Genomic DNA, 10,263 nt, shown 5'->3' on the forward strand with positions numbered 1-10,263 from the left:
GGACATGGACGCAACCTCCAAAAAAATATTTTTCTCATACTAGACAAAGGTGCCAAAAATATGCAATGAGAAAAGATAGCCTCTTCAACAAATGGTGCAGGGAAAACTGGAAATCCATTTGGAATAGAGTGAAACCAAACCCCTGTTGCTCACCGTGTCCAAAAATCAACTCAAAATGGATCAAGTACCGTGAAATCAGACCAGAGACCCTGCATCTTATAGAAGAAAAAGTATATCCAGATCTTGAGCATGTTGTCTTAGGATCAGACTTCTTAACAGGACTCTCATAGTGCAAGAAATAAAAGCAAGAATCAATAACTGGGAAAGATTCAAGATAAAAAGCTTTCTCTCAGCAAAGGAAACTATCAGCAATGTGAAGAGAGAGCCTACAGAGTGGGAGAATATCTTTGCCACTCATACTTCAGATAGAGCACTAATTTCCAGAATATATAAACAACTCAAAAAACTCTACATGAAGAATACACATAACCCAATCAACAAATGGGCTAAGGATATGAACAGACAATTCACAGAAGAAGATCTACAAGCAGTCAACAAACATATGAAAAAAATGTTCAACATCTCTAGTAATAAGAGAAATGCAAATCAAAAGTACCCTAAGATTCAATCTCATCCCAATTAGAATGGCAATTATCAAGAATACAAGCAACAACAGGTGTTGGCGAGGATGTGCGGAAAAAGGTACACTCACACATTGCTGGTGGGGCTGCAAATTAGTGCAGCCACTCTGGAAAACAGTGTGGAGATTCCTTAAAAAACTTGGAATGGACCCACCACTTGACCCAGCTGTCCCACTCCTCAGCCTATACCCAAAGGTCTTAAAATGAGCATACTACAGAGATACAGCCACATCAATGTTCATTGCTGCTCAATTCACAATAGCTAGATTGTGGAACCAACCTTGATGTCCTTCAATTGATGAATGGATAAAGAAACTGTGGTACATATATACAATGGAATATTACTCAGCCATAAAGAATAATAAAATTATGGCATTTGCAGGCAAATGGATGAAATTGGAGAATACCATGCTACGTGAGATAAGCCAATCTCAAAGAATTGAAGGATGAATGATCTTGGTGATAAAGATAATGACACATAATGTGGTGTGGGAGGGGGTCAAGAATGGAGGAAAGAGGGACTGTATAGAGGGAAAAGAGGAGTTGGAGGGTTGGTGAGAAGAAAAAATAAGAGAATGAATCAAAAATTATTACACTAGGTAAATGTATGATTATACATACATTTCTTCTTGTACAAAATGTATGATTATACATTCTTTTCTTCTTGTACAAACAGAAAAACAAGATGTATCCCATTTTTTATAATAAAAATAAATTTAAAAAAGAAATAAAATGCAATACTGAAAATACAAAATTTTAATCTATTAATAAATATTCAGTCTATGGTGAAGAAACTTTAAAACTCAATTATGAATCATGATCTAACATTTATATGCCTAAGAATATATGTAGGTGTCATTAATACTTGCAAAAGAATATTCAATAAAGTCAAATCACCAGAAATTATCAAAATAAAAAAAATTCTCCAAACCTGAAGTATGAAATGGGAAAACAAATGGAAGAGAGTTATAGAACACTAGATACACAAATTTACAACAGATCCACACAAAGGCACATTATAATGAATATACCTCATATACAAAATAAAGACAGAATTTTGAAGGCAATAAGAGAAAAGCATCAGACTACATATAGGGAGAAACAAATATGGATATCAGCAGATTTCCCAGCCTAAACCCTAAAAGTTAGAATGGCCTGGAACAATATATTTCAAGCTGTGAAAGAATGTAGTTGCAAACAAAGAATCCTATTCCTAGAAAAAGTAACCTTCATATTTGAAGATGAAAAAAAAATTCTTCCATGACAAAAAAAAGTTAAAAGAATTTACAAATAGACATCCTGTACTACAGAACATTCTCAGCAAAATATTCCATTTAGAGGAAATGGAAAACAGCAATGTAGGTGAGCAAAGGGAGGAATTACCTAAAAGGAAAAACCAATCAAAGGAGATACCAAATCAAGTTAAAAACCAAAAATAAACCCAAATGACTGTGACTACAAATGATATCTCAATAATTACCCTGAATGTTAATGACCTAAAGTTGTCAATCAAAAGAGATAGGTTGGCAGATTGAATTTAAAAAAAGACACAATAATATGCTGCCTTCACGAGACTCATCTCATAGAAAAGGACATCTGCAGACTAAAGGTAAAAGGATGGGAAAAAACCTACCACATACAGGGACTCAGTAAAGAATTGGGGGGTTCATTCTTATATCAGATAAATGGACTTCAAGTCATAGTTAGTCAGAAGGGATAAAAAAGGAAATTTCATACTGTTTAAGGAAACCATAAATCAGGAAGATATAATTATCATAAATATTTATGCCCCAAACAATGGTGCATCCAGGCACATCAAACAAATCCTTCTCAATTTCAGGAAAGAAAGAGACCAACACAATAATTCTGGGTGACTCTAACACATCAATATCACCACTGAATAGATCTTCCAAACTAAATCTAATCAAAGAAAACTTAGAATTCAATAATACTGTCAATAACTTAGACTGAACAGACATGTATAGAATATTCCATCCATCAACAAGTGAGTACACTTTCTTGCAGCAGCACATGGATTCTTCTCTAAAACAGACCAAATGTTATGCCACAAAGCAGCCTTTAGCAAATGCAAAAAAAAGAGATACTAACTTACATTCTCTCAGATCATAATGGAATGAAATTAGAAATCAATGACAAAATAAAAACCAGAAACTACTCCAACACATACAGAGTAAATAATATGCTACTGAATGAAGCATGCATAAAAGAAAGCATCAAGGAGGAAATAAAAAATATTCATAGAGGTAAGTGAGATTGATCATAGAACATATTGAAACCTCGAGGGCACCATGAAAACAGTACCAAGAAGAAAATTCATTGAATGGAGCTCATCCAAGAAAATAATAAAAAGTCAACAACTAAATGACTTAAATTTACATCTCAAAGCACTAGAAAAAGAACATAACAACATCAAAAGTAGTAGAAGACAGGTAATAATTAAAATCAGAGCTGAAGTCAATGGAATAGAAATAAAGGAAACAATTCAAAATTTGACAAAACAAAAAGTTGTTTTTTTTTTTTTTTTTTTGGCTGTGCTGGGGATTTGAACCCAGGGCATTGTACTTGCGAGGCAAGCACTCTACCAACTGAGCTATATCCCCAGCCCCCCAAAAAGTTGTTTTTTTGAAAAAATAAACAAAATAGATAAACCCCTAACCACACTAACAAAGGAGAAAGAAAACTCAAATTACAAAAATTGATATTATAAAAGGAAATATCATGACAGACACCACTGAAATACATAATATAATGAGAAGCTACTTTGAAAATATGTGCTCCAACAAAATACAAAATATTGAAATTATTGACAAATTTCTAGAGACATATGATCCTCCCAAACTAAACCTGGAGGACATACACAATTTAAACAGGTCAATTTAAAGCAATGAAATAAAAGTCATCAAAACCCTATGAACCATAACTGCTCTTCTAGTAGGTTCTGTGTTTCTAGTAAAAATTCTAGGTCTTTGATTTACTTACTGATAAGTTTTGTGCAGGGTGAAAAATAGGTATTAACTTGTATTGTATTACATTTGGATTTTTAGTTTTCCCAGCACCATTTGTTGAAAAGGTCATCTTTACTTCAGTGTGCACTTTTAACACCTTTGTCTAAACTGAGGTAACTATATTTATGTGGAATTAATCTATGCATCTTCAATTCTGTTCCATTTGCTTTCATGCCTATTTAGTTATTTTTACAATAGCTCTATTCACTGATTTTTATTGTAAAGGTACTTCACCTCTTTATTAGATTGATTCCTAAGTAAATTTTTTTGGAGGCTATTGTATATGGGATAGTTCTCCTAATTTCTATTGTAGCTGATTCATTATTGATGTATAGAAATTCAGTTGAGTTATGGGTATTAATTTTTTATACCACTACTTTGCTGAATTTCTTCATGAGTTCTAAAAGGTTACCAGTTGAGGTATTGGGACTTTTACATATAGAATCATGTTGCCAGCAAAAGACATAGTTTTAACACTTTTTTCCTACTCATCTCACTTTAATTTCTAACCTTAGCTTAATTTCTTTAGCTTGGGTTTTGAGGAATATGTTGAATAAAATTGTTAAATGAGGACATCCTTGTCTTCTTCCTGTTTTTAGTGGGAATGACTTCAGTTTCTCCTTTTAGAATGTCAGTCTTCAGACTGACCATAATTAACTATCATTTTAATGTGTTTTTGTATGCAATTTGCCAGTATTTTATTAAGAATGGTTTGCATCTATATTCATCAAGGATATTGGCATAAAGTTTTGTATTCTTTGATGTGATTGTCTGATTTTGGTATCAGGGGGCTATTAGTTTCATAGAATTAGTTTGAAAGCATTCCTCACTTTTCTATATTGTGCAAAAATTTGAGGGGGATTGATGTGAGTACTTCTTTAAAAGCCTGGTAGAACTTGACTGAGAATCCATCCAATCCTAGATTTTCCTTTTTGGTAGGTATCTTATGCCTTCTTCAATTTCATTACTAGAATTTGATATCTTTAAATTTTCTAGAATCTTCTGATTCAGTTTGGTTAGCTCATACATATCTAGGAATATTCTAATACACTGGAGTATAAGAACAATGTACTTTCTGATACTCCTCTATTTTTGTAGGGCTTGTGGTGACATTTTCATCATAGATTTGAAAATTTTACATTGCCCTCTCTTTCCCATATTTAGCTGAGCTAAAAAAATTATCAAATTTCTTTAGTGTTTCAAAGAACTAACTGTTTTCATTGATTGTTGAATTGTTTTTATAAGACCAAATTTATTGAGTTGAACTCTGATTTTATTTTCTGGGTTCTATTGATAATGTTATTGATTTGTTCCTCTTTTTCTAGGGCCTTGAGATGTAATGTTAATTCATTTATTTGGTGTCTTCCTGTTTATTTAATAAAGGAGTTCAATAATATAAACATTCCTCTTATAGCCTCCTTCATAGAGGCCCAGATGTTTTGATATGTTGTACCACTATTCTCATTTACTTCTAAGATTCTTTATTTCACCACTGATTCATACTGCAATCTATTCATCATTCAATAAAATGATTTGCAATGATTTAGTCTCCAGGTGTTTGAGCATTTTCTACTTTTTTCTTATCATTGAATTATAATTATATTTTGCAAAATGTTTTATCTACTGTGGAGATGAAGGTATATTCAGTCACTGATAAATTAAATATTCTATATATACCTGTTAAGTCTAGGGTTTTTTTTAGTTGTATAGCATCTTTATTTGTTTCTTGTTTGGATTACCTATCTAATGTTGAGAGGAGTATGTTATTATTACCCAGTAATATTGTATTTTGGCCTATTTGATTCTTGATGTTAAGGAAAGTTTGCTTGATATATGAAGCTGCTCCTTTTAGAACATAAATATCAGTGACTGCTTTTTCTTCTTGTATGATTCCCTTAAGCAGAATAAAATGACATTCTTTGTCTCTTCTGTTTAACTTTGCTTTAAAGTCCAATTTATCTGATATGAGAAAAGAAATCCCTGCTTATTTATGAAGACAACATGAATAATATATTTCTCCCAAACTTTCATCTTTATTCTGTGGATGTCTTTTTTTATGCATAAGTCTTTTGAAGACATCATATAATTGGGTCTTTTTTTTTTTCATTTCAATCTGTGAGCCTATGACTTTTATTTTTGATGAATTAAGATAATTTGTGTTTAGTGTTATTGAAAGATGCTTTTTTATTTTTTGTCATTTTGGTTTATTTCTAGTTTTTAACTTGAACTGATTCTCCTTTGAGTATTCTAGTGTTGTTTCTGATTTTTCTGGTTTTTGTTTTTGCTCCATGTATTTTTGAAATATTTTATTGAGTGTCTTTGTAGTGTCAGGTTTAAGTTGTTAATTCTTTTAAACTTTATCATGGAAATTTTTTATCTTACCTTCAAATCAAAACCTTAATATTCTTTATATAGTATTATTGATTGGTATCCATTTTCTTTAGAGTTTGGTATATAGTATTCAAAAGCTTCCTACCTTTTAGGGTCTGGGTTAAAAAACTAGCTGAGATTTGTATTGGCTTTCCTCAAAATATTTCCAGTCTTTTTCTCTTGCTGCTTGTATGATTATATTTTCTGTATGTTTGATATTTTCAAAATGATGTGCCTTGAAATGGACCTCTTGCAATTTTGTATATCTGGAGTTCTGTGTGCTTTCTGTATTTGATTTTCCATTTTGTTTTTATGATTTTGGAAATTTTCTGATGTTATTTTATTTTTAAGATTGTGCAGTATTTTTTCTGCATTTCAGAGCCTTTATCTTAAAATTTCTGTTCATAGTCCCTGAACATCTTTTTTCTGTAGTCAATCTTTTTTTAAGATTATATATTTTGTCTTCAAGCCCTGATAATGTATCTTCCACGTAATCTAGTTTGCTGGTGATGCTTTCCATTGGATTTTTAATTTGGTTTATTACTACCTTTATTTTGAAATTTTCCAATTGACTCTTCTTCAGGATCTATATCTCCTTATTGAAGTTACCTTTCAATTCTTGTATTTTCTGTCTTAAGTTATTTTTTTTTGTCATCTTTTATCTCAGATCGGTTGAACCATGAACTTTCTGAATTCCAACTCTGGCCTTTCCTCCATTGTTGTGTCAATGAAATATGTTGTTGAGGTATTCTATGCTGTTTAGTATGGTTTTTCCCCTTCATTTTCCATATTGCTTGTGTGTCCACCCATCTGTCTGGATGGACCTGAAGTAGTAGAGTTTCTACTTTATAAGTCTATAGTGCCCATCTATGTTATAAACACCTCACAGTTTGAGGACAGAGGCTGATGATAGTAAAAATCTGTGCCAAGAATATACAGCAGTAGATTAGGTACTTAGTTTTTTTTGACATCTAGAGAGTTACTTGGTATAATATGCAGAAATAGAAGGATCAGCAATTTCCATTAGTAAAAAAGTAACAATCAAAAATTATGTCTGGCACAAAGTCAAAATGGGTGTTGTCTATGAGTTCTGCCATATTAATTACTGATCTGGCATTGGTGGTAGGGAAAGACATTATATACATCAAGTAGCATTAAGAGATGTTAAGGATCCATTTAGTATGTGGAAAAAGGAGATAGGAAGGTAGAAAATATGTGCAATTTTAAAGGGTAAATAGGGCATCTGAAATGGTAACATAGGATGTCATGTTAACAAGGAAGAGGGAGACAAAAATAGAAGAAATTATATAAAGGAAGAGTGGGATAGAAGTTGGTTGTTCACAATAGAAAATGGAGAGGGAAAAAGAGAAATAGAGAATACAATGGTGGGGAAAAGTAGACAAAACAAAATCAATCTTTGCTAATCAGAAAACTTGAACCTCAAAACTGAGGTTGGACCAGGTGCTGAGCCCATATTGGTATTAATCTCCCTTTCAAAGGAGAGATAGTGGACAACTGCAGGGTCATAATAAGTCTGCAGGGTGCAAACATCAGTATCTCTGATTTTCACTGCTAGAGGGAAATGTATAGTAAAAATTTGAAAAAACAGGGGAAGAAAGTGTCCCTAACAAACCAAGATGCTATTGTGATAGACTCCAATGACAACATGGTAGTAGAAATGACAGAAAAAGAGTTTAGAATCTGCATGATTAAAATTATCCATGAAGCAAAAGATGAGATAAGAGAGCAAATGCAGGCAATGCATGACCATTCCTGTAGACAGTTAAAAGAGCAAATGCTAGAAGCAAAAGAACACTTCAGTAAACAGATAGAGATAGAGATTCTGAAAACAAAAACAAACAGAAATACTTGAAATAAAAGAAATGATAAATTAAATTAAAAACTCAATAGAAAGCATCACCAACAGAATAGACCTCGTGGAAGACAGAATCTCACACAATGAAGACAAAATATTCAATCTTAAAATTAAAGTTGAACAAACTGAGAAGATGTTAAGATGTCATAAATGGAGCCTCCAAGAATTATGGAATATCATGAAAGGACCAAATTTAAGAATTATTGGGATTGAGGATGGCACAGAGATACAAACAAAAGTTATGAACAACCTGTTCATTGAAATAATATTAGAAAATATCCCAAACCTGAAAAATGAAATGGAAAATCAAGTACAAGGAGCTTACAGTACACCAGGTGCACAAAACTACAACAGATTCACACCAAGACACATTATAATGAAAATACCTCATATTCAAAAAATATATTGAAAAGGCTGCTAGAGAAAAGAGTCAGAATACATATAAGGGGAAACCAATACAGTTATCAGCAGTTTTCTCAGCCAGGACTCTAAAAGCAAGAAGGACCTGGAACAATATATTTCATACTCTGAAAGAACATGCATGCCAACCAAGAATACTATACCCAGCAAAACTAATCTTAAGATTTGAAGAGAAAAAAAATTCCTTTCATGATAAACAAAAGTTAAAAGAATTCACAAGTAGAAAGCCTGCCCTACAGAACAATCTCAGCAAAATATTTTGTGAGAAGGAAGTGAAAAACAATACAAGTTAGCAAAGGGAGGAACTACCCTAAAGGAAAGGCAATCAAAGGACATGTAAAAATCCAAAAATAAGCCAAAATGAGCAGGAATACAAATCATATCTCAATAATAACCATGAATGCCAATGGCCCAAATTCAATAACCAAAATACATAGACTAGCAGATTGGATTAAAAAGAAAGGCCCAACAATATGCTGCCTTCAAAAGACTCATCTCATAGAAAAAGACATACACAGAATAAATGTGAAAGGATGGAGAAAAACATACCATGCACATGGACCAAGTAAAAAAGCAAGGGTCTCCATCCTCATATCGAATAAAGTGGACTTTAAACCTAAGTTAGTCAGAAAGGATAAAGAAGGACATTTCACACTGCTTAAGGGAAACATAAAACAGCAAGATATAACAATTTTAAATATTTATGCCCCAAACAATGGAGCATCTATGTATATCAAACAAACTCATCTCAATTTTAAGAATCAAATAGACCAAAGCACATTAATAGTGTGGGACTTTAACACACCACTCTCACCACTGAATAGATCCTCCAAACAAAAACTGAACAAAGAAACTATAGAACTAAATATTACAATCAATGATATAGACTTAATGGATATTTGTAGAGTATTTCATCCATCATCAAGCAAATATACTTTCTTCTCAGCAGCTAATGGATTCTTCCCCAAAATAGACCATATGTTATGCCACAAAAAAGTCATTAGTAAATACAGAAATAGAGCTCCATCCCTTTATTATATCAGACCATAATGGAATGCAATTAGAAATGAATGATAAAATAACATACAGAAACTACTCATATACCTGGAGACTAAATAATATGCTACTGAATGATACAATGATAACAGAAGACATTAGGGAAGAAATAAAAAAAATTCTTAGAAGTAAATGAGAACAATGACACAACATATCAAAATCTCTGGGACACTATGAAAGCAGCACTAGGAGGAAAGTTCATTGCATTGAGCTCATACATTAAAAAAAATAAAAGGTCAACAACTAAATGACCTAACATTATACCTCAAACACTTAGAAAAAGAAGAACAGATCAACACCAAAAATAGTAGAAGACAGGAAACAAATAAAATCAGAACTGAAATCAATGAAATTGAAACAAGAGAAACAATTCAAAAAATTGACAAAGCAAAATGTTGGTTCTTTGGAAGAGTCCAACAAAATAGAAAATATTGAAGAAATCAACAAATTTTTAGAGACATATGATCCTCCCAAAGTGAATCAGGAAGATGTACACATTCTAAACAGATCAACTTCAAGCACTGAAATAGAAGAAGCCATCTAAAACTTACCAACCAAAAAAGTCCAGGACCAGATGGATTCTCAGCCGAATTCTACAAGACCTTTAAAGAAGTACTGATAACAATGATCCACAAAGTATTTCAGGAAATAGAAAAGGAGGGAACCCATCCAAATTCATTCTATGAGGCTAGTATCACTCTGATACCAAAACCAAAGACACATCAAAGAAAGAAAATTTTAGACCAATATCCCTGATGAACATAGATGCAAAAATCCTTAACAAAATACTGGCAAATCACATAAAAAATATATTAAAAAGATAGTGCCCCATGATCTAGTGGGGTTTATTCCAGGAATGCAAGGTTGGTTCAAC

Source organism: Sciurus carolinensis, assembly GCF_902686445.1.
Source record: "Sciurus carolinensis chromosome 14 unlocalized genomic scaffold, mSciCar1.2 scaffold_115_arrow_ctg1, whole genome shotgun sequence".
Lineage (NCBI taxonomy): Eukaryota > Metazoa > Chordata > Mammalia > Rodentia > Sciuridae > Sciurus > Sciurus carolinensis.